The sequence below is a fragment of the Thamnophis sirtalis genome, unplaced genomic scaffold (assembly GCF_051295495.1).
Source record: "Thamnophis sirtalis isolate CommonGarterSnake01/CBP01778 unplaced genomic scaffold, rThaSir2_p1.2 scaffold_3, whole genome shotgun sequence".
Classification (NCBI taxonomy): domain Eukaryota; kingdom Metazoa; phylum Chordata; class Lepidosauria; order Squamata; family Natricidae; genus Thamnophis; species Thamnophis sirtalis.
In genome coordinates, this window is record NW_028261383.1 from 131799727 (window position 1) to 131820348 (window position 20622).

The window sequence follows — 20622 nt, forward strand, 5'->3', positions numbered from 1 at the left end:
ATTCTTAGATGTATTCTGGTTCTCCAAACGTAGGACTTTGTGACAGTGGTGAAATTCAATTTTTTTTGCTACCAGTTCTGTTGGCATGGCTTGGTGGGCAGGGCAGGGGAAGGATACTGTAAAATCTCTATTCCCACTCCACTCTGGGGCCAGGCAGAGGTAGCATTTGCCGATTCTCTGAAGTACTCAAAATTTCTGCTACCGGTTCTCCAGAACCTGTCAGAAACTGCTGGATTTCACCCCTGCTTTGTAATGAGCTTTCAAAATTCTCCATCAAATATATGAGAAGAGAAACTTAATGGAAGCAATGGCATATTATAGGCTGGTTGATGTAAAGAGGACCATGAACAGAAACAACAGAGGCAGAATATGAATCAATTATAATTTTCATACTAATACATTTTTTTTTGCCAGCTCAAGGACAGTGACCTTGCACCTTGCTTAATAGTGAACAAAAAAAAAAAGATCAACCTTGTTCCCAGGGCTCAACAGAACCAACAAGTCTTTACAGACTGTCTGAAAGTCTTCAAAGTAATAAAACAAAAATACAAAAATCTTCTCCAAACTGGATAAATGAACCTCAAAATGGCAAAGGGAAAACGGAGAGTATCAACGATAAAACTCACATTTCTCATATAAATTTTAATAAATAGCATCTGGGATGGCTGTGATCAATTAGGAAAGGATATTGGTTAAAATTGGAGATTAAATGTTCCTTTAATGCAGTGCTTTGTCAACCTTTGTCAACATGGGAGATCTATGAACTTCAGCTCTCAGAATTGTGGCAGTTGACGTTCACAGATGTCAAACTTGCCATGGTTGAAAAACACCATTCTGGTGTATGATTCTTGTAAGGCGAATGCTACAAATTATTAGGAATAGAATAAAAGTGAAGGAACTTGCAATACATTATAACTGTCAGGTGATATTCAGACGGTTCTGGGGAACCAGTAGCGGAAATTTTGAGTAGTGTGGAGAACTGGCAAATACCACCTCTGACTGGTCCCGCCCCGATCTATTCATTACTTCCTGAGTCCCAGCTGATTGGCTGGGTCTTCTTTTGTTGCCCTGCACAGAAGAACAGAGTTGGAAAGCAGATTAGTGGGGTGGGGAGGGAATAGGGATTTCAGTATCCTTCCCCTGGAGTGGGGAGGGAATGGGGATTTTGCAGTATCTTTCCCCTGCCACACCCACCAAGCCACGCCCACAGAACCAGTAGTAAAAAAAACGGAATCCCACCACTGATTATAAATCCACAATATGACCCTACTGTACCTGGAGTACACATCAAGAGATATTGCTCAATGGGTCTCTCACAACAAAAGCAGTACTGTACCTACAAGAGATATTGCTCAATAGGTCTCTTACAACAAGACTTAATTGTAGTTGGGTGTTTTATAATAGAACAAAGGAAGATATGGAGAGCTATTAAAATTTAAGTTGGGTCCATATAAAAAGTATTTGCTTTACACGGGCCAAAGCATAGCCAAAAAAGGATTTTGAGGGTATAAAAAAAAAGATTACCAAGCCAGCTTGGCAGGAAGCAGTCTACATTCCTCACATTTTTTTTGCCTGAAATCTTGATCAGTAAAAACAGGAAAGGCTAATAAAATATAGGATGTTAAACCCTCTACGTAGGTATTTTATGCATTCTTTCGCTATGCTGACCTTGAAGGAAAATGAGAGTCCCTTGTAAAAGGCAAGGAGGGATATTCCAGCAGAGGCATCATGTTATTTGCATAGCTCCGTGATGGTGAACCTATGGCACACATGCCAGAGGTGGCACGCACAACCCTCTCTGTGGGCACGTGCACCGTCACCAGATACTCTCCCAGGTTCCATCGTACACACGTGCGCCGGACAGCTGGTTCAGTGTGCATGTGCCCTGGCCAGATATTCCCTTCTGGATTCCGGCAGACGCATTGGCGCCAGAACCCAGAAGAGAGCAGCTGCCCTTTTCCTGGTTCTGGTGCTCCGATGCCCACGCACACTCCAGTTTCAGCACTCGGTGCTGGAAAGGTTAACCATCACTGGTATAGCTCGTCTCAGAATTGAAAAGATGCTTGACAAAAGAATATTGTATGTGCAAAAATGCTATTATCTTAGATTAATCTGTTCTTCAATTTTGGTCAAACATGAGACCGGAATGAGCAAGTAAATAAATTATTTTTAATAAAGATAGAATAGAGCAGGGCTGTCAAACTTGCGTCATCATGGTGTAATGTGACATACCAGAACATTTTTTTCCTCTTTGCTAAGCTGGATGTGGGCATGGCCAGTGTGTGACGCATCCGGCCTGTGGGCCACAAATTTGACAGCCCAACTCTAGAATAGACGATCATGTCATTGCAATTCTCCAACTGCAGAAGGAAACTTCTGTTCTCCTCTTCACCTGCTGACGCAGTGATTAGAATGCAGAATTGCAGGCTAATTCTGCTGACTGCCAGCAGTTCAATTCTGACCAGCTCAAGATTTATTCACCATCCTTCCATGGTTGGTAAAATGAGGAAACAGATTGTTTGGGGGGGGGGGGGAATATGCTGACTCTGTAAACTGCTTAGAGAGTGCTGTAAAACACTATGGGGCAGTTTATAAGTCTAATTGCTATTGCTATTGCCATTGCTATTGTGTCTAGGTAGTCCTTTATAACCACTCTTTATAACCACAATTGGGCCCAGAATTGCAGTCATTAAACAGAACGTGATGTGACCTAACTTGATTTTATGACTATTTTTACCGTGGTGATAAAGCAAATACTATGGTCATTAAGTCCATCGCTATTAACTGAACCTGCGATCATTAAGCAAATCCAACATATCCAGTGGGCGGTTTTTGCCATTTTCTGCTGAAAAATGACAAAAAAGTTGCAAATCATAGTCAGGTGACTGCAAGATGCTGCAACTGGTCATAAATGAGTCTGCTGCCAAGCACCTCAAATGCAATTATGTGACCACAGTGTGTGTGTGTGTGTGTGTGTGTGTGTGTGTGTGTGTGTGTGTGTGTGTAAGAGGGGGGGGTTGTAATTTTGAGGATGGCTCCTATCTTTTTTTGAGTCTGTCCTAGGGGTCATTAAGTAAAGACTAATTTGGATTTAAAAAAATTCCTCTTAAATATTAAAGTAGAGAGGCAGAAATAAAATTAGATAGGGGAAATATCAAAACATAAATTGTTTATAGAATGAATAAAAATAATAGATTAGAAGTTTACAAATGTTAGGTTTTTTTTCAATGTATATTTGAACAATGTAACGAGGATTACAGAAATCTGATTAATGTGATAGAGATTATCAATAATGTTAATGTGAATTGAATCAACATGAATGATATCTAGTTAAATTTGTTCATACTGTTATTCTGAATTTGATTAATATGAAAAAATGTATAAGAATTAAAGTACTAAAGAGGAGTTGTCTAAATATAATGAGGATTATATAAATTTGATAAATGTGATAAGAGATTATCTACAATGTAAGCATGAATTGGATCAATATAAACAAAATTTAGTTAAATTTGTTCATATATATAATAGAGAAATGTTTAGACAGAACAAGAAAGATATAGATAAAGGTAGAGATAAAGATGAGGAGATAGGCATTTATCTATGTTTGAACAATATAATGATGATTACTTAAATTTGAGAAATGTGATAGAGATTACTAATATTGTTATTGTGAATTGGATTAATATGAATGTTACCTAGAACCAATTCTCTTCACACAAAATATAAATGTATAATTTAAAAAATAATAATAAATATATATATTGTAAAAAAAAAGTAAAGACTGCTTTGCAATAAGTCTCTTCATAGACGATGTAAAATGTGTCATTGGCAAGACAATATCCTCGTGTTCAATTATCTAATCTAGTGATGGTGAACCTTTTTCTAACTGTGTGCTGAAATTGCGTGCATGCCCACACCCACAATGCAATGTGCCTCGCCCACCTTCGCAACCAATCCCTTGCATGTGCGCATGACCCCAGTGCATGCAAAAAGAAGCCCATGCGCATGCATGAACAACACATGGGGGGGAGTTTTCGCCCTCCCCAGGCTCCGGAGGCTTTCCTCAAGGCTCTGGGAGAGCGAAAACGGCTTCCCCCAGAGTCCAGAGCCCCTCTGGAGGTCGGAAACATGCCCATTTCTGAACTCTGGAGGCCCTCCAGAGGCCAGAAACATGCTCCATTTTTAGCACCAGGAGGCTTCAGGGAGGACTCCGGAGCCCTGGAGAGGCCGTTTTCACCCTCCCAGAGGCTCAAGGAAAGCCTTCGGAAGAGAAAACGGCCTCCCCTGGGCTCCGGAGACCCTCTAGAGGCCAGAAATATGCCAGTTTCCAAACTTCCAGAAGTCCTGTTTTTCACCCTCCCCAGGTTCCTGGGCGGAGGAAAATGGCTTCTCCTGGGCTCTGGAAGCCCTCCCTGAAGCCTCTTGGTGCCAAAAACGGAGCTGGGGGGGGGCGCTACCTCACCCCCCCACGCATCTCCTGTGTCCACGGCAGACCCAAAAATCAGCTGGTCGGCGGGAGGTGCTCCCACATGTGCGGTGGAGCTATGCTGGACAATGGCTCGCATGCCCGCAGAAAGGGCTCCGTTTGCCACCTGTGACACACGTGCCATAGGTTCACCATCATGGATCTAATCTTTTGCTATGAGCAAAACCTAGAATATAACAAATTTTAGCTTTAATAAACAGGTAATTGTTTTCTGATACCTGGGACTTTGGAAGGTTACTTCAGTATAGAGTAGCGAAGCAATACGTAGCAATACCTCTACCTGGGTTCTGACTCCTAATTAGGCAATCTCTTCAACATATTAACATGGCACACTTCTTCTTATGGCTTATAGGAATCTCATGACAATAATGTATGAACCTTCAAACCACAAGGCTCAGATGTGCTGCCAATTTACACAGGAGAACTGCAGCATTTCTACATGGGGGGGGGGGGGGAGGTGGGGTATATAACCTGACAGCAATGATCAGATATTCTGTGCCTGAATCTCATAGAAGAACACCTTACTTGAGGTATGAGTAAAGCAGTCTCAATATTATAAAGTCCAGACAATAAGTGCGATTGTGTGCACACTTATCGGAATCCATGGGAGGTAAACATGGTTACAAGGTAGACAAAGTTTAAAGCACACTGAGGAAAACTATGGACTAGTCGGTTCGCTATGTGCTTCGCTATGGAACTATGTGATCGAGCTTGATAAAGTGACAGTTAAAGCTTGAACATTAATGAGTAGTTACAATCGGCCTTTCCTCTCTCCTTCTCTCCCTCAGACTTGCTCCACAGCGGCCTCTCCTATCTTACTCCCTTCTCTCCTTCAGGCCGGCCCCACAGAAATTTCTCCTATATTATAAACTTCTCTCCCTTTCAGGTGGGGAGAGGGAGTAGAATGTCTAACTCCTTAGCATCAGAGTGTGTTAATAATAATAATAATATAAGAAATACTAATGATATCATGGTCATTTTGAAAAATCCTTTCTTAGTGACCACCTAGAAGCCAAGAGGAACATATGTGCCAAATTTCAAGTTTGTAGGCTTTACGGTTCTGGAGATTTCGTGATGATGCGTGAGTGGTATTTTGCTTTTATATATATAGAAGATAGCTGATTCGAAATGTTACAGCTGGTATTGTGCAGCCTTTATTCAGACTTTTTCTGCATGACAACTCTTGTCCCCGAACAGGTCAACACTGGGGTTTTTAATCCGTCCATCAACTGTTTCATGGACCAAGCCCAAGACTGCTCAGCACCCAGGCTAAGATAAGCTAAGTCACCAGCTGATTTAATCACATTCTCATTAAATATTCAGTCAGCACACACTCTCCCCCCCCACCAATAGCCCAAACCCCTCCCTCCCGAACAAAAGGCCACAGGGCAACATCCGATTGGCAGGTTTTCTGCCACAATTTCCACTTGCTCCAATTGTGCCGTTTCTCCTTATCAGTGGGAACAATGGAGGAAAGCCTTTTGATAACGACTTGGCTGAAAGCATGATTTCTGATTGATGGCTTGGCACCATTGCAAGGACCCAACCAGGACAGGCAGAAACTAGTTCTTTACAAACAAAAAAAAACCCTGAAGATTTGCATAATTTGGTGAAAGGCATAAAAGATGCAGGGCTGGAAAAGGGGAAGAACTATACACACTCTTGAGAAAATACACAAAACTCTTTCCTAGAACCATAATCTCAAGTAAAGGAACAGCGGGAATAAAAAAATGGGATAGCAGAAGGGTAAAAGGAATAAAACATTGGACAGCGGCTCTTATCAAATTTTAATGCATAAACTGATTTTTCAGATTTCTTCAACAACTCTGTTTTAGATATATAAAAGTAAAGGTTCTCCTCGCACATATGTGCTAGTCATTCCCAACTGCAGGGGGTGGTGCTCATCTCTCTTTCAAAGTCACAGTGGCAGCGCTGTCCGAAGACATCTCCGTCAAGTGGCTGGCATGACTAAACGCCAAAGGTGCACGGAACGCTATTACCTTCCCACCAAAGGTGGTCCCTATTTTTCTACTTGCATTTTTACATACTTTCGAACTGCTAGGTTGGCAGAAGCTGGGACAAGTAACAGGACCTCACTCCATTACGTGGCGCTAGGGATTTGAACTACTGAACTGCTGACTTTCTGATTGACACGCTTAGTGTCTTAGCCTCTGAGCCACCACGTAGATATATATAGGTTATTTCATCTCCAGGAAAGAGAATGCAACACTTCTCCATTTTTCTTCATAGGTTTGTGAGTGTTTATCTCAAATCAGAAGTTTATTCGTATCATTAGAGCTCTTCAACAGGAACTGCCACAGTAGGTTAGAGGTCTTACGAACATATTTCAAGGAAGGAAGCCATGACTGAGAACTGCAATAATGGGGATAATGTTTAGCAATAAACAAGGATGAAGCAGCAAATCTCTAGCAAGTATGTGGGATTTTTGAGTTCCCACATCACATTATATCATAATGGGGTTTATTTAAACTCAGCAAGCTTGGTAAATTTAGGTCAACGAGTTTCATTAAGAAATTGTTCACATTGCAACAATCCAAACACCAACCACTATAGCATTTTAGCACTTCCATAGTAAAAACAAAAGCGTTAAACAGAACTACTATCTGCAATCTTTATTTAAAATGTACCTTTTCAAAAGAAGGCCTTAAGGGATTCTTGCAACTGCCCTTTCAGCCATAAAATCCATATACAGGTAGTCCTCAACTTACAACAGTTCATTTAGGGACTGTTCGAAGTTATAACGGCACTGAAAAAAAGGATTTATGATCCTTTTTCACACTTATATACCATGGGCATGTGATCAAAATGCTTGGCAACTGACTCATATTTATGATGGTTACAGTGTCCCGAGATTACCGTATTTTTTGCGAAAATGGGACCATTTTTTGTCTTAAAAAGGGCATGCATAGCCTTTAGGAGGCTTATAGTGTGCTCCTGAGGGAAGGGGGAGCAAAAATGGCCCATTTTCTCCTAGTTTCTGCCTTCCCCAGCCCCCAGGAACACTCTGTAAGTCTTCTAAAGGCTATGCATGGCCATTTTTGCAAAGGGGGCGGGGTTTCGGGAGGCCAAAAATGCTGTATTCAGTGTATAAGATGCACCCAGATTTTCACCCTCTTTTTTGAGGGAAAAATATGTGTCTTATACTCCAAAAAATATGGTATGTTATCACCTTTTGCAACCTTCTGACAAGCAAAGTCAATGGGGAAGCCAGATCTACTTAACAACCATCTTACTAACTTAACAACTACAGTGATTTACTTAACAACTGTGGCAAGAAAGATCATAAGATGGGGGAAACTCACTTAACAAATGTTTCTCTTAGCAACATAAATTTTGGGCTCAGTTGTGGTCATAAATTGAGGATTACCTGTAATATAAAACAGCAACTATAAAAATAAAGATTCTCTTGAAGTGACCACCTGGAAGTCAATGTATTTTTTTACAAAGGCTATAGAAAATGAGACCTAATGGAGTAGGCAACAAGTAAAATTATAGAAGGAAAATCAAATTACACCTGCCACAATTCTAACAAAAACAAATACTTGAGCATATCATCAGTAGATATTTTCATTATAGCAGATATCCGTGAGAGCTTGGAAGACACTTGATAGTCTGTTGAGGTTTTTCCAAAGCCACATAACTGCACTCCAGATTTAGCAGCTGTTATGTGACAAATACACCATAACTTTGAAAGTACTTCCATAAAAGCATTCTGGCGAGAGACTTGCAGAAGATATACCGGTATATATCATCAGATAATGATGATTATTCTGGAAAAGCCTGAGCGTTTCATAACTGAGAAGGGGATTTTACAGTATCCTTCCCCTGGAGTGGGGAGGAAATGGGGATTTTACAGTATTTTCCCCTGGAGTGGGGAGGGAGTGGAGATTTTGCAGTATCCTTCCTCTGAAGTGGGGAGGAAATGGGGATTTTACAGTAACCTTCCCCTGGAGTGGGGGGGAATTGAGATTTTGCAGTATCCTTCCCCTGCCACGCCCACCAAGCCACACCCACAGAACCAGTAGTAAAAAAAAAATGAATCCCACCACTGTAACAGTCCAGGAAAATGTGACTTATGACCATTTTTCACACTTACGACTGTTGCAGCCTCCCCACGGTCACATGATCAAAATTCGGGCATTTGGTAATTGGCATGTATTTATTGCATTTAAGACTACTTTTACTCCAATTAACATAACAATAATAATGAAACCTTCAAGGAAGAAACGTAAATTATTTGGAACGATTTCACTTAAGTCTACACAACTCTACTTCAGAATATCAATATTTATTCTATAAAGCAAACTTCCTGCTATGGGCAGTCTTGTCTTATACAGATATTGCACTAACTCTCTAACTCAGCCATTGTGGTTTGATCCAGGACACAATGTTTACACTTCTTGAGAAAACTACTGCGTTCTTTAACACAGTAGTTTTCAAACTGTGTCAGGAGAAGGTGAGAAGCCACCACTATTACGTGCAATTGTAAAGGTTTGGGGGTATATTCTGAAGCACCTATTTTGGAGAGGAGGGGAACAACATAGCCCAAATTTCTGGCAGTCAGTTACTATCACAGACTACAAAGTGTTTCCTGCTGCAAGGGTCCCCTACCATCTGGCTGTGGCCCGTTCTGAACTGGGCCGGAGAAGTGGCGGGGGCTTGCGTGAGCATGTGAACTTCTATTTGTGTGAGTGGCAGGTGTACAAGCTCACTGCTGGTGCAAGCAGAGCTACACACCTGCCACTTGTGCAGTTCAGAAACATCCCCTCTCAACCCCGTATTGTTGCCACCAGTTTGCAAAACCGGTAAGGTTGGGGACCACTCCCTACAGGACATATTCTCCACTAATATACACAACTTTCTTGGAAGTTTCCCAAGTGACAGAATAGCCTGGTTCACACATAATGCTAAACCATATTATGGTTCACTTGGTTAGCTGAAAATCAGGAAGAATGTGATAGCACCATGATTGCGAACCTATGGCACGCGTGCCCAAAGTGACACGCGAAGCCATGTCGCCTAGGACACACAGCATCACCCATCCCTCTTCCAGGTTTCTGGCATGCCTGTGCATGTGATGATCAGCTGTCCTTTGTGCATGTTGCAGTGCCGGAAACTGGAAGAGCTAGTCTTCAGATTTCTGGCTTGAGCATGCACGCCAGCCAGCTGATTGGCGCCATATGCACGCATGGCAGTAACCAGAAAACTTGCTGGCCAGTGCGCATGTGCGTGCCCCAAACCAGAAATTCATTTTCCGGCATGCGCATGCCCCCTGGGCAACTCCTCTTCCTGATTGCCACCCAGACGAGTATGTGCAGGAAGTGCTTGCTCCCTTTTTGGCACTCGGTGCTGAAAAGGTTCACCATCACTGTGGTAGCACCTTTTCAAACTAAAGAATTAGAACAGGTGTGCAGATGCTGGTTATGTGTGAGACAGATCACAAACAACTTACCAATTAGCAATGTATTAAGCAGCCATTGTGCTGCAAAGCAGACATCTAGGTTTTTTGTTGGCTCTGATTCAGGTCTTAAAGTTCCTCACATTTACATTAATAGCGCAATCACAAGCCTGACAAACTCCCAAATGAGATGAGAGGTTCCCTCATCTGCTCTGCCTCTCGTGTAGTCTCTGCCCTTATCAGCAAGGTATGCTAAATGTCATGTAAGGCAAACAGGGTCACACCAATTTTCATGGAAATAATAAACAGACACAAGTTGAGAACAGGATTCCAAACAAGGACCAAGTAATTTCAAGCATTTGAACCTTCCAGGACACTCCATTAGATTTTAGTACTTGTTGTAGAAAAAAGAAACTTCACTTGCATAGTAGTACAAGATGTTCAACTCATACATCTCAAAACACATCACATGCACCTATCTCAGGAGGTCTCAATAGGTTTTTAACACATTACAGTTGTTAATTGATAAGGTGCTTAAAATCAGTATCACAAATAACTTGTACCTGCATAATCACTCTCTTTCCCCCAAAGCCCAACTTGAATCTTACGTGTTTAGCCACTGCATGAAAATGAGAAAGGAGCAATAGCTCACAAAAAATTACACAGTGGTACCTTGGTCCTCAATTGCTTTGAAACTCATCAAATTTGATACTCAACTCACTTTGACAAGAAAATTTTGTCCCTGTACTCGTTTGTTTGGCACCCAACACACAAGCTAGAACTTGTGACTTGGCTGCCTTGTGACTCACTATATTATTCCTTACGGGAAAAAATTGCTTGATAGTCATCATTTTTGGTACTCATTGCACCTCTTGGAACCAATTAACAATGAGTACCAAGATTCCATTGTATTTTCATAAAATTAGTTAGCTGAAGAGGTGCTAAGTACTCCGCTTCTCACTTCGTAGTGCATGCATGCACTCATGAGCCCACCTCTGCCTCCACACCCTCACCTGCCCAGCCACACTCCCTAGCACTCACTCATCTGGTGGCCTTCTTGCAAGCTGCCAGACTTACGATTTCCCACCAGAATCCCTATTGACTTTGTTTTGTTGAAAGGTGGCAGGAAGTCACAAGTTGCAAACATATGAAGTCCTCACTTAACAACCAGATCCCTTAGCAATGGAAATTCTGGTCCAAATTACCGTCATCATGCAAGGACGATCTGTATATTATATTTAGCGCACTGTATGAATGTAGGCATTTGAACATAATAGCAATAGCACTTAGACTTATATACTGCTTCATAGTGCTTTTACAGCTTTCTCTAAGTGATTTATAGAGTCAGCATATTGCCCCCAACAATCCTTTTACCCATCTTGGAAAGATGGAAGCAGGGGTGGGTTCCTGCCAGTTCTAACCTCTTCCATAGAAGAAGTTCCACAAATCTACAGTGCTGTTTAGAACCAATTCCAGCTCCCTCCCCCCCCGTCCGTCTGCACATCATCAAGATGAAGAGCGAGAGGAGGAATTCTGGGAGTTGAAGTCCACAAGTCTTAAAGCTGTCAAGTTTGAACACCCCTGGCTTTTTTTCCCCTAAAGGGTTAGGGGTGCAAGGGTCTTGTAACTTGACAGCTTTAAGACTTGCGTGCTTCAAATGCCAGAGATTCTGAGCCAACATTTTGGTTGCTAAGCAAGAGTGTTGTTAAGTAAGTTTCACCACATTTTACAAGTTGGCCATGCCTACCCGGTCACATGGCCAGCAAGCCACTCCCACAAAGCAGGCCACACCTACAGAAGAGGTTCTAAAAAATTTTGAAACCCACCACTGGATGGAAGGCTGAGTCAACCTTGAGCCTGGTGAGATTCGATCTGCCAAACTGCTGGCAGCCAGTGATCAGCAGAAGTAGCCTGCAGTACTGCACTAACCACTGCGCCATGGCAGTTCTTTGCGGTGTTCAGTACAAGCCACAATGATGTCAAGTGCATCATATCATTACACAAATATTGTGATTTACATAATCTGGATATCTGCAAGTGACATTCTGACATATTTAATATCACTTGCTCCTCACACACTCCTGAAGATGCCCATGACATTGAAACTCTGAAACAGCCAATATGGTATAGTGGCTAAGGTGCTGGGCTAGAGACTTAGGCATGAAAGTCATCTGGGCCAGTTACTCGTTCTCAACCTAAGCTACCTTACAGGGTTGTTGTTATCATAAAAATAGGAGGAGGGAGCACTAGATATGTACTGTATGCTGCTTTTAGTAGGCCAAAAACAAAGATGGGATAAAAGTCAAATAAATTAACAAATATCTATTGGGTCCCTTCCTGAACTTGCAGCTAACCTTAGCGCAGTTTCTCAATGTCTGAATTTCTCTCCTAATCGACCTCAGGATGACACCTAACCTCTATCTACAAATGGACTGTGGATTGACAGCGTGGTTTGTTCCTTTTTTAAAGTTCTAGTTGATAAATCCACTGATCTCATGCCTCCTTAAAACAGGTGGTGTAGGTGGCTACGCAAACCACCCTTGGACCTAACAGTTGTTGACAACTACCAATAGTCTCCAACTTCCCTTTATGGGGAAGGTTATTGAGAAGGTAGTCTATAGCTGGAGAGAACCTGCAGCAAACGGATTATCTAGACCCACTGCAGTAAAAGTTTCAGGCCAGAAGTTAATAGTGGCACAGCCTTGATCGTGCTTTTCAATGAAAAGGTTACCCAGACTCTTCAACTAGTCCAGAACATAGCACCAGTAGCAGTAACACACCTCACAAACTATGTGGTTGCCATTTTGTTTCAGGATATGACTCAAGATGCTGGTTGTTACCTGTAAAGCTCTAAATGGCATAAGGCCTTGTTATATGAGGTTCCACCAATCTCCCATAACATCACCCTGGCTGATCTGATCCTGCAGGGTTGGTGCACTTCAAATTCCTTCAATTAAACAATGTCATCTGTCAGGATTCTGGAAGCATTTTCTGTACTAAGGAAAGAGTGTAGAAAAGAACAACTAAGATGATTAGGGGCCTGGAAATTAAAACATATGAAGAGTAGTTGCAAGAATTGGGTATGGCTAGACTAGTGAAAGAAGGACTAAGAGTGACATGATAGCAGTGTTCAAATATTTGAGGGGCTGCCACAAAGAAGAGGTAGGTCAATCTATTTTCCAAAGCACCAGAAGACAAGAAACAATGGATGGAAACTAATCAAGGAAAGGAGAAACCTAGAACTAAGGAAACATTTCCTAACCGTGAGAACAATGAACCAGACGAATGGCTTGGCTTCAGATGTTCTTCGTGCTCCATCACTGAAGGTTTTTAAGAAGAGTCTGGGCAGCTACTTGTCTGGAGTGTTTTAAAGTCTCCTACTTGAGCAGCGAGTTTGACTAAAAGAGCTCCAAGGTACCTTCCAACTCTGTTATTACCTTTTCTGTAATAGTCATTCTTGTAAGCCAGTTTAGACTCTCTGATGTTCAATAAGCCTTTGTGGTGTACTAGCTTTAGAGCGGCAATGTCAAACTCAAGTCCTGCAGGCCGGATCCGGCCAGCAAGGAGCTTAAATCCGGCCTGCGGGACCAACCTGGAAATATCAAAGGACCAGCCCACAATGCCTCTGGTGGCTAAAACGGGTTGCGTGCAGCCCCTTGCACCTCATTTTCATACTTCATGGTCTCCTGCTCTGCTGGCTGAAAATGGGCCAAAGAACGAACCAGAAACAGGCAAAAACCGGGTGAAAAATGGCCCGGAAAATAGCCCTGAAAACAGGCTGAAAAACAGGCCCAAAACAAGGCCAAAAATGGCCGGCAGAGTGCTATAAGAGGCCATGGAGGGCGAAAATGAGGCACAGGGGGGGCACAGACCCCTGGGTCCCATTTTGGCCGGCAGAGTGCTGCAGGAGGCATCCGTCCTGCCCTCCTGCCTCATGGAGAACTACAATGCTGATCTGGCCCTCGAAGAAATCCAGTTCAACATCCCTGCTTTAGAGCCTCTTCTTCATGGTCCTTTAGATATTCTTCCAATGCCTCCCCCCCCCCCCCTTCAGCTGGCTGGTATACTTCCAACATCCCACTTCCACTTATTTTCCTTGATAATTAGAGTCTATCAATATCTCTGCATGGAAGGGCATAATTGGTTGTCATTCTTCTAGTCTTCCTATTCAAGACTTTTAGTTCTTCTTGAATCTAGTTCACTATTTTAGCTGTGTAGTTAATGACGGGAATTTCCCAAGTGTTAATTGAGTTGGGACTTTAAGATCTTCTTTACTCTCATGATGTATTATCTTCTAATCTTCTTCTTGGAGTTGGTATGTTTGATGGTGACAGTTTGAAAGATGCCCAGGTATTAGTAGCAGTCATCTTCGTCCAGACTCTTAATATTATTTTCAAAGGCCATCTAGATTTCATCAGTTTTCACTATTTTCCCTCTACTGATGGTAAAGGTGGCACATTTATCCAGACCAAACACCATTGCAATAGATTGTTCATATATAAGGACAAAGTTAAGCAGCAATTCTAATTCAGATGGTGTTTTTTCACACAACCTTGTCCATGTTATTATCCCCTTACCCATTAAGGTGGTATCTCACTTTGCTCTCTGGCTGGGGATGCAAACTGAGACAGGCTATTTTAATCTGGAGCTCATGCAATAATCAGCACTACAGCCTTAACTGAGTCTCAATTCCTGTTGGCATTGTCCTGGAGCCAAGTTTCAAGAGAGGCATATTGTCCCATGCTCCAAATTTGCTTTCTCTGCAAATGTCCTCATCAACATGCAACCACAATTTACTTCCCCTGATTTTGCACATTTCCTTACTGGAAGGCATTTTTAAAATTATTGTCTAAACCAAAACTATGCTGCCGTTTGCCTTTTTTCCCCGACACACAAACCACAGGGATTTGATCCAGCAATTTCAAACATTCCCTTCAAGTCTAACTTGTCACACTTGTTTTGAAAATCTGATCCAAGTCTTCCTCCTTTTTCTGTAACTTTAGACAGTGTACCACCTATTTTCATAAAATTGTGTCAAAGCCCTTGATTAACAACTTTATTTCCTGATCGGTCAGTAGCTGCATAGGAATCTGGAGAGGGGGAGTGGGATGTCATTATGCAAATGACAGAAGTGATGTAATTTGTACCACAACATCAAATGACTGACACAAATTATATGATTTATGTCATTTGTGCTATGACATCAAGTTCACATACGGCACTAAACCACAGCATTGCTTCCTTGGTTTGTGCCATATGTAAATTCAGTATATTAAATTTCACTGTATTATATGCTTTCATTATAATTCACCAAATGTTAAAATAAATAAAGCCTCTATTCTTGAATTCCACAATGGTCACCATCCAATTTCAGGTAGTCCTCAACTTACAATAGTTTGTTTAGTGACCACTCAAGGTTACAATGGCACTGAAAAAAGTGACTTACGACTGTTTTTCATACTTATGACTGTTGCAGTATCGCCCTGATCACATGATCAAATTTCGGATACTTCGCAACTAGTTCATATTTATAATGGTTCCAGTGTCTTAGGATCATGTGATCCTCTTCTGTGACCTTCTGACAAGCAAAGTCAATGGGGAAGCCTGATTCGCTTAACAACTATGTTACTAATTTAACAACTGCAGTGATTCACTTAACAAGTATGGCAAGAATCGTCATCAAATGGGGCAAAACCCACTTAACAAATGTCTCATTTAGCAACATAAATGTTGGCGTCCATTGTGATCAGAAGTGAAGGACCATCTGTAATAGCTTCAGCCCTAAAACTGCTCAACTTCCAAATTCAGGCAAGACTAGCCAGATACTGTTATCTGAGATATTGTTAAAAACAGTAAAAACATTGCCCCATATAAAAGCTAGTCAATATGTTCTACTCTAGTTCCACCACTGAAAGTCTCTCTGACCATCTACATTAATATGCTTTGCAATTTGCTAAAGTAATAGCTTCTTCAAGAGCTATTATTTTATGCAGACAGGCTGATTCCAAGTGCCATGTTCCTCCTGATACGTACTAAAGCTATTCCCTTGGGGGATTCCTTTTTCTAAAGGAACTGCCTTTGAAGAGAAAATGCACATGGTGAAAATACCATTTCCCCCCATCAGACACACATCACTGGAACAAGAGCGCAATCTGAAACAATGCAATGAAATGCTTCAGTTATTTTTTCATTTAAACAGAGTAGTTTAGGAGTATGAAGAAACTATGTGGAATAATTGAAAGGGGGAAAATGGGACAAAAACAGTAGATTACCTATTTATTGTGCTTGCATTTTATTATGTTCTGAGACTAATGATGATCTGCATTTTGGCAGAAATTCAAAGCATAGACCACATATGATATGTGATCCATACTTTATGGCCACCACTGAGCCAATATGAATTATTTATTGGTTTTGAATGGGGGAGGTAGAGGAAGAGAAAGATGTAATTTCTTTCATAGCTGGCAGCATCACTGTAAATTAAGAAGTGAACACACTGCTTCTTAACAACTTGATCCTATGCAGAGTTAAGCATGTGTGGCATTGACACGCCCAACATCTCAAGAGATTAATAGGCTGCTAGCTGTACTTCCAGATTCATTATTTTCATCAGGGTTTTCCACTTCCTTTATTGACTCAATAATGAAAGGTTTTAAAGTAAGCAGAATATGAAACAAAGAGATCATCTGTCGTTAAAAAAAGTCATATCTGCTATATTCTACGAAATAATTAGGAACAGTTCTATGTCCACCATTATATTGGGGGAGGGGATAAGGGAAGGTTACAGGCAAAAAAAATCCTTTCTAATTAAGAGCTTTTCCCTAATTAAACAGTTTGACATTGTGTTATTCCTGAAAAATTGGGATGGTTTTATTCATCAACTGAAGAAACTTTCCAGTAAGAATGCAGCCCAGGATGCTAACCTGGGAAAATGTAGCATGGGCCACTGACTCACTCCTTCCTTTTGCTGATTACAATAGTTAGGAAGCATCTTCAAAATGCCCTTCAAAAGAGAGCCAAGAAGCAAAGAACATATGTTTAAGTGAAGGGAAGTACTGAATGAAAAGCATGTCCCATGCAGCCATCATCATCCAGATAGATACAATAGGATGGTATATTGTTACTCAGGATGAGTAAAGGACCGCATGTTTGAAAGACTTGAGAAGCCTGGACACAACAGATTTCTTGGAGTGAATCTTTAGTCTCTTCTGCACACCACTACCCTTGCCTCGTACCCTGGTGCAGTAATTCCCCCCCACTGCGCACGCATAATCCTAAATAGTGTCCCACATCCTATCGCTATACAGTCTGGAGTGCAAGACCCTTTCACAGCACTGCCTCGTATGACCTGAGCGGGTGAACTCCACCAGGATGCCTTGCCCCGCAACCCTTTCTCCAACGCAGCCCATAGGGCCTCGCCTCCTCCCGTGCAAGCAGCACCTTCCACGCAATCCACGCGAAGAAACCCTCGCAGGGCCTCAGCGAAGACCCCACCCCAAGATCCACCCTGCTCTCCCAACGCCAGAACTTCCCTCCTGAGCTTTCCCATCAAAGGCCGAGATGCCTTCACCCCAGCCCCTACCCTGGGACCAGCCTCGCCCACTCAGCCCGATGCTCAGCGAGGTAAGTTCTCACCCAGAGGCCGCCGCCGCCGCCGCCGCCGCCGCCGCCTCCTCCTTAGATCAGCGCCGCGCAAGAGGATTTGCAGGGAAAGTAGGCGCGGCCAAACGTGGTCACACCCAACTCGATCGGCTTAACCCTGCCTTTATTATACTCTTGCCGGATCCGCTCAGGATCTGGAGGTGGAGCAAGCGGGAACGTGAGTCGGGCGTGAGCTGTTCTTACTATCCTCGCTCACAATGTGCTTTTGCTGGGCAACGCCACCTTTTCTCTGGTCAGCGGTTCCCCAGCCTTTGCGGAGAGAACAGGCGCTTACCAAAATTGCCAAAATGGTTCCCTTACATTGGAGTCTTTCCCCCCCCCACTTCACTCCCAGCACTGACCCCAATATGCATCTCAAACTACTACATTAAAAGGTTATCTGAAAAGCGGGTTCAGAAGTGCCAACAAAAGGCCTTAATTATATCACATTACATTATTGATTTCAATTCGTTTCTCTACGTTAGAGATAGGAATTATATTGCATTATTAATTATATTACTACGGATATTCAGATTGCGAGATTTCATTTCAGTTCACAGCATTTAAGACCTTACCCAAAATGTCTGCAAGCCTGCTTCATTAATTGAAATAAATATTCTCTTTCTACCAACAGCATACAATACTTCAAATATTGTCCAGTGTCAATTCACATTCCAAGCTTTTGCTAAAACAAATAACATTTGTACATTTGGAATTATTGTAGCTGCATTGCTCATAAATAATTAACATGTTGCTACTCTTTCTTGAATCTTATCCCTACTTTGGATATGGGAAGATAAGGCTTTGTTTAATATTGTACTAGCTGTCTTCAACAGACACCTTCATGCAACATGCTAATAATACTGTAACTGCAGTTTTTTTTGTAATTTGTGTGAATCACCCTGTTGAGTTAGTCTGTGATTATATATTGCATGAACCCAAAATAAGACTTTAGTAATCAGTTAAATGTGTGAATACGGCATTGAATCAGATCTAGATGTCCATCCATCAAGCTCAATCTGCTAGCTTCAACATAACTATTTAAGAGGTCTCTCAAAAGTAATAAAGTGGCCTGTCCAAAGATATTAGACTGCAATTCTTCACATATTATGCTGCCAGTAAACTGTATAACAGCAATATTCACTTAGTCCATATCAATGTGCATTCTTCCAGTCCTTGAATTGGCAGCAAAATATGCAGGCCTTAAGTAAAATGCCGATGTCATAACCCTACTTATGAATGAGGCTGAGAGATGAAGGCATCTTAACAGTTTTGATTAATTTTATTCCCTCCCACCTATCATTGCCTGCCACCTAAACACCAGCTGCTGTTTTTAACACATGGTGGGGTAGTCTTGGCAGCTGTGGGTGGGCACTTGAGATAAAAGCTTTGGCCACATTTCAAATGGCTCAAGTGACATGCATGGATGAATTTCAAGTTGCAAAATGGCACTAACCCCCCTCTCCCAAAGTATAGAGTCCAGCCATGTTGTTGGCAGAAGACTGAATAACATCTAAAGCAAACATCTGACAGAACCCGTCTTTTTCTTGGCAGTGCTGTCGAAAAACTAAAATCCTGTATACAGGTCTAGAACTTTTTCAAAAGAATGCTAATTCAAGAATATAAGGAACTTGCATAATACCCAAAGGATGCGTTTTGAAACATCCTGCATCCAGGGTGCTTTTAGATACATAGAGTTTCTCCTGCAATCTAAGCCAAAATGACCAAGGAAGGCAATATCTAGTGATCAGAGCAAAGTGGCAGCACACATGTTTCAAAGGGCCAGTGAAACCTCACCAACCAGAAATTGTAGATTATTTGGCAAGACTTGTTTTGAGGAGACAAAAACCACTATAAATATTTTGAAAATAGAACTTCATAAGATGAATCAAATGTTTCTCTACGGTGGGCACCTTGGAGGTAACTTCGTGAAACATGATGTCTGGAAGATAAGTCATGGCAACTGTCTATTTCTTTTTAGTTCGAAATGTTTAGCTGTTTATTCAAATAGCTTCTTCAGTCCGATCAAGTTGGTTAGGGGGATCCCATACATGTCCTCCAGAGAGATTTCATTTCTCACATATTTGAATAGGCTCCTTAGGTGAATAGGCAGATTTGTTGGAATGTAAATGCTCCAACTCCTAAATCCTTTACCTAAGTGGGTCATTAAGTGTGGCCTTCCTGGTGAACCTGTCATTTTAATCTCCCTGGGGACTGATGCAAGAACAGCATTAAAAAATGGGAGACACGTGTCTGAGGCCTCCACCTTTATTAAGGGAAGAATTTTCCACTTTGACATAAATGGATTCCTTCACTGCTTTCTCAAGCCATCTATCTGCCTGTCCAGAATGTGAACGTTATTGTCCTCCAAAGAGTGTCCTTTTTCTTTGAAATAAAGTATATTGCTGATTCTGGTTTTATGGTGTTGATTCTCCTATGCTGGGCCATCCTCTTATGTAAAAGCTGCTTGGTTTCTCCAATATAGAACTCTGAACACTCATTGCACTGGACTGCATATACATTACTCTTTGTATGTTTTGATGTCTAATCTTTAGGGTAAACAAGCCTCTGTCTGTGTGTTGTGGTTTGAACACAAGTATGTTTTTTCCCCCGAATACGTTTTAGCTTCTCTGATACACTAGCCATATAAGGAATTACCTGTTGACTCTTAGTCTCGGCTCTGTCTGCCATTCTTTTTTTGGATCCAGATGCTGATTTAATAAAGACGCAATTTGATATCAAAGCATTAAGAGCTGTCCTTAGATATCTGTTTTTCTTCTCTTGGACATTCTTGGATATGGGGATGTTTTCTGCCCTGATAGTGTCCTGATGACTCTTAGCTTGTGTTGAAGTGGATGGTGGGAGTAAAACAGCAGGTATTGGTCTTTGGGTGTGGGTTTTCTGCAGATCTCTATTTCTAGGTTAGCAGATTCTAATCAGAACTTCAGTCAAGGGATGCGAGTTTGTTGTCCTTGGTGTCTTCCCTGAACTTGATATTTGGACAGTATTTATATGGTCTGTGAAGGCCTGTACTTCCTGAACCTTGATTTGTTTTGCCCAGGTGTCATCCATATAC

General features: G+C 41.7%; 1 protein-coding gene across 2 annotated transcripts in view; it reads right to left on the reverse strand.

Annotated features, from left to right (window-relative positions):
* TBC1D16 (TBC1 domain family member 16) overlaps positions 1-17577 on the reverse strand; it is an 82394-nt gene extending 64817 nt beyond the window's left edge. For both annotated transcript variants that reach the window (XM_087710122.1, XM_087710121.1), the window contains exon 1: positions 17541-17577. The gene's annotated coding sequence lies outside the window, so the exon portion shown is untranslated. The remainder of the gene's footprint in view (positions 1-17540) is intronic.
* Positions 17578-20622: the final 3045 nt, after the last annotated feature.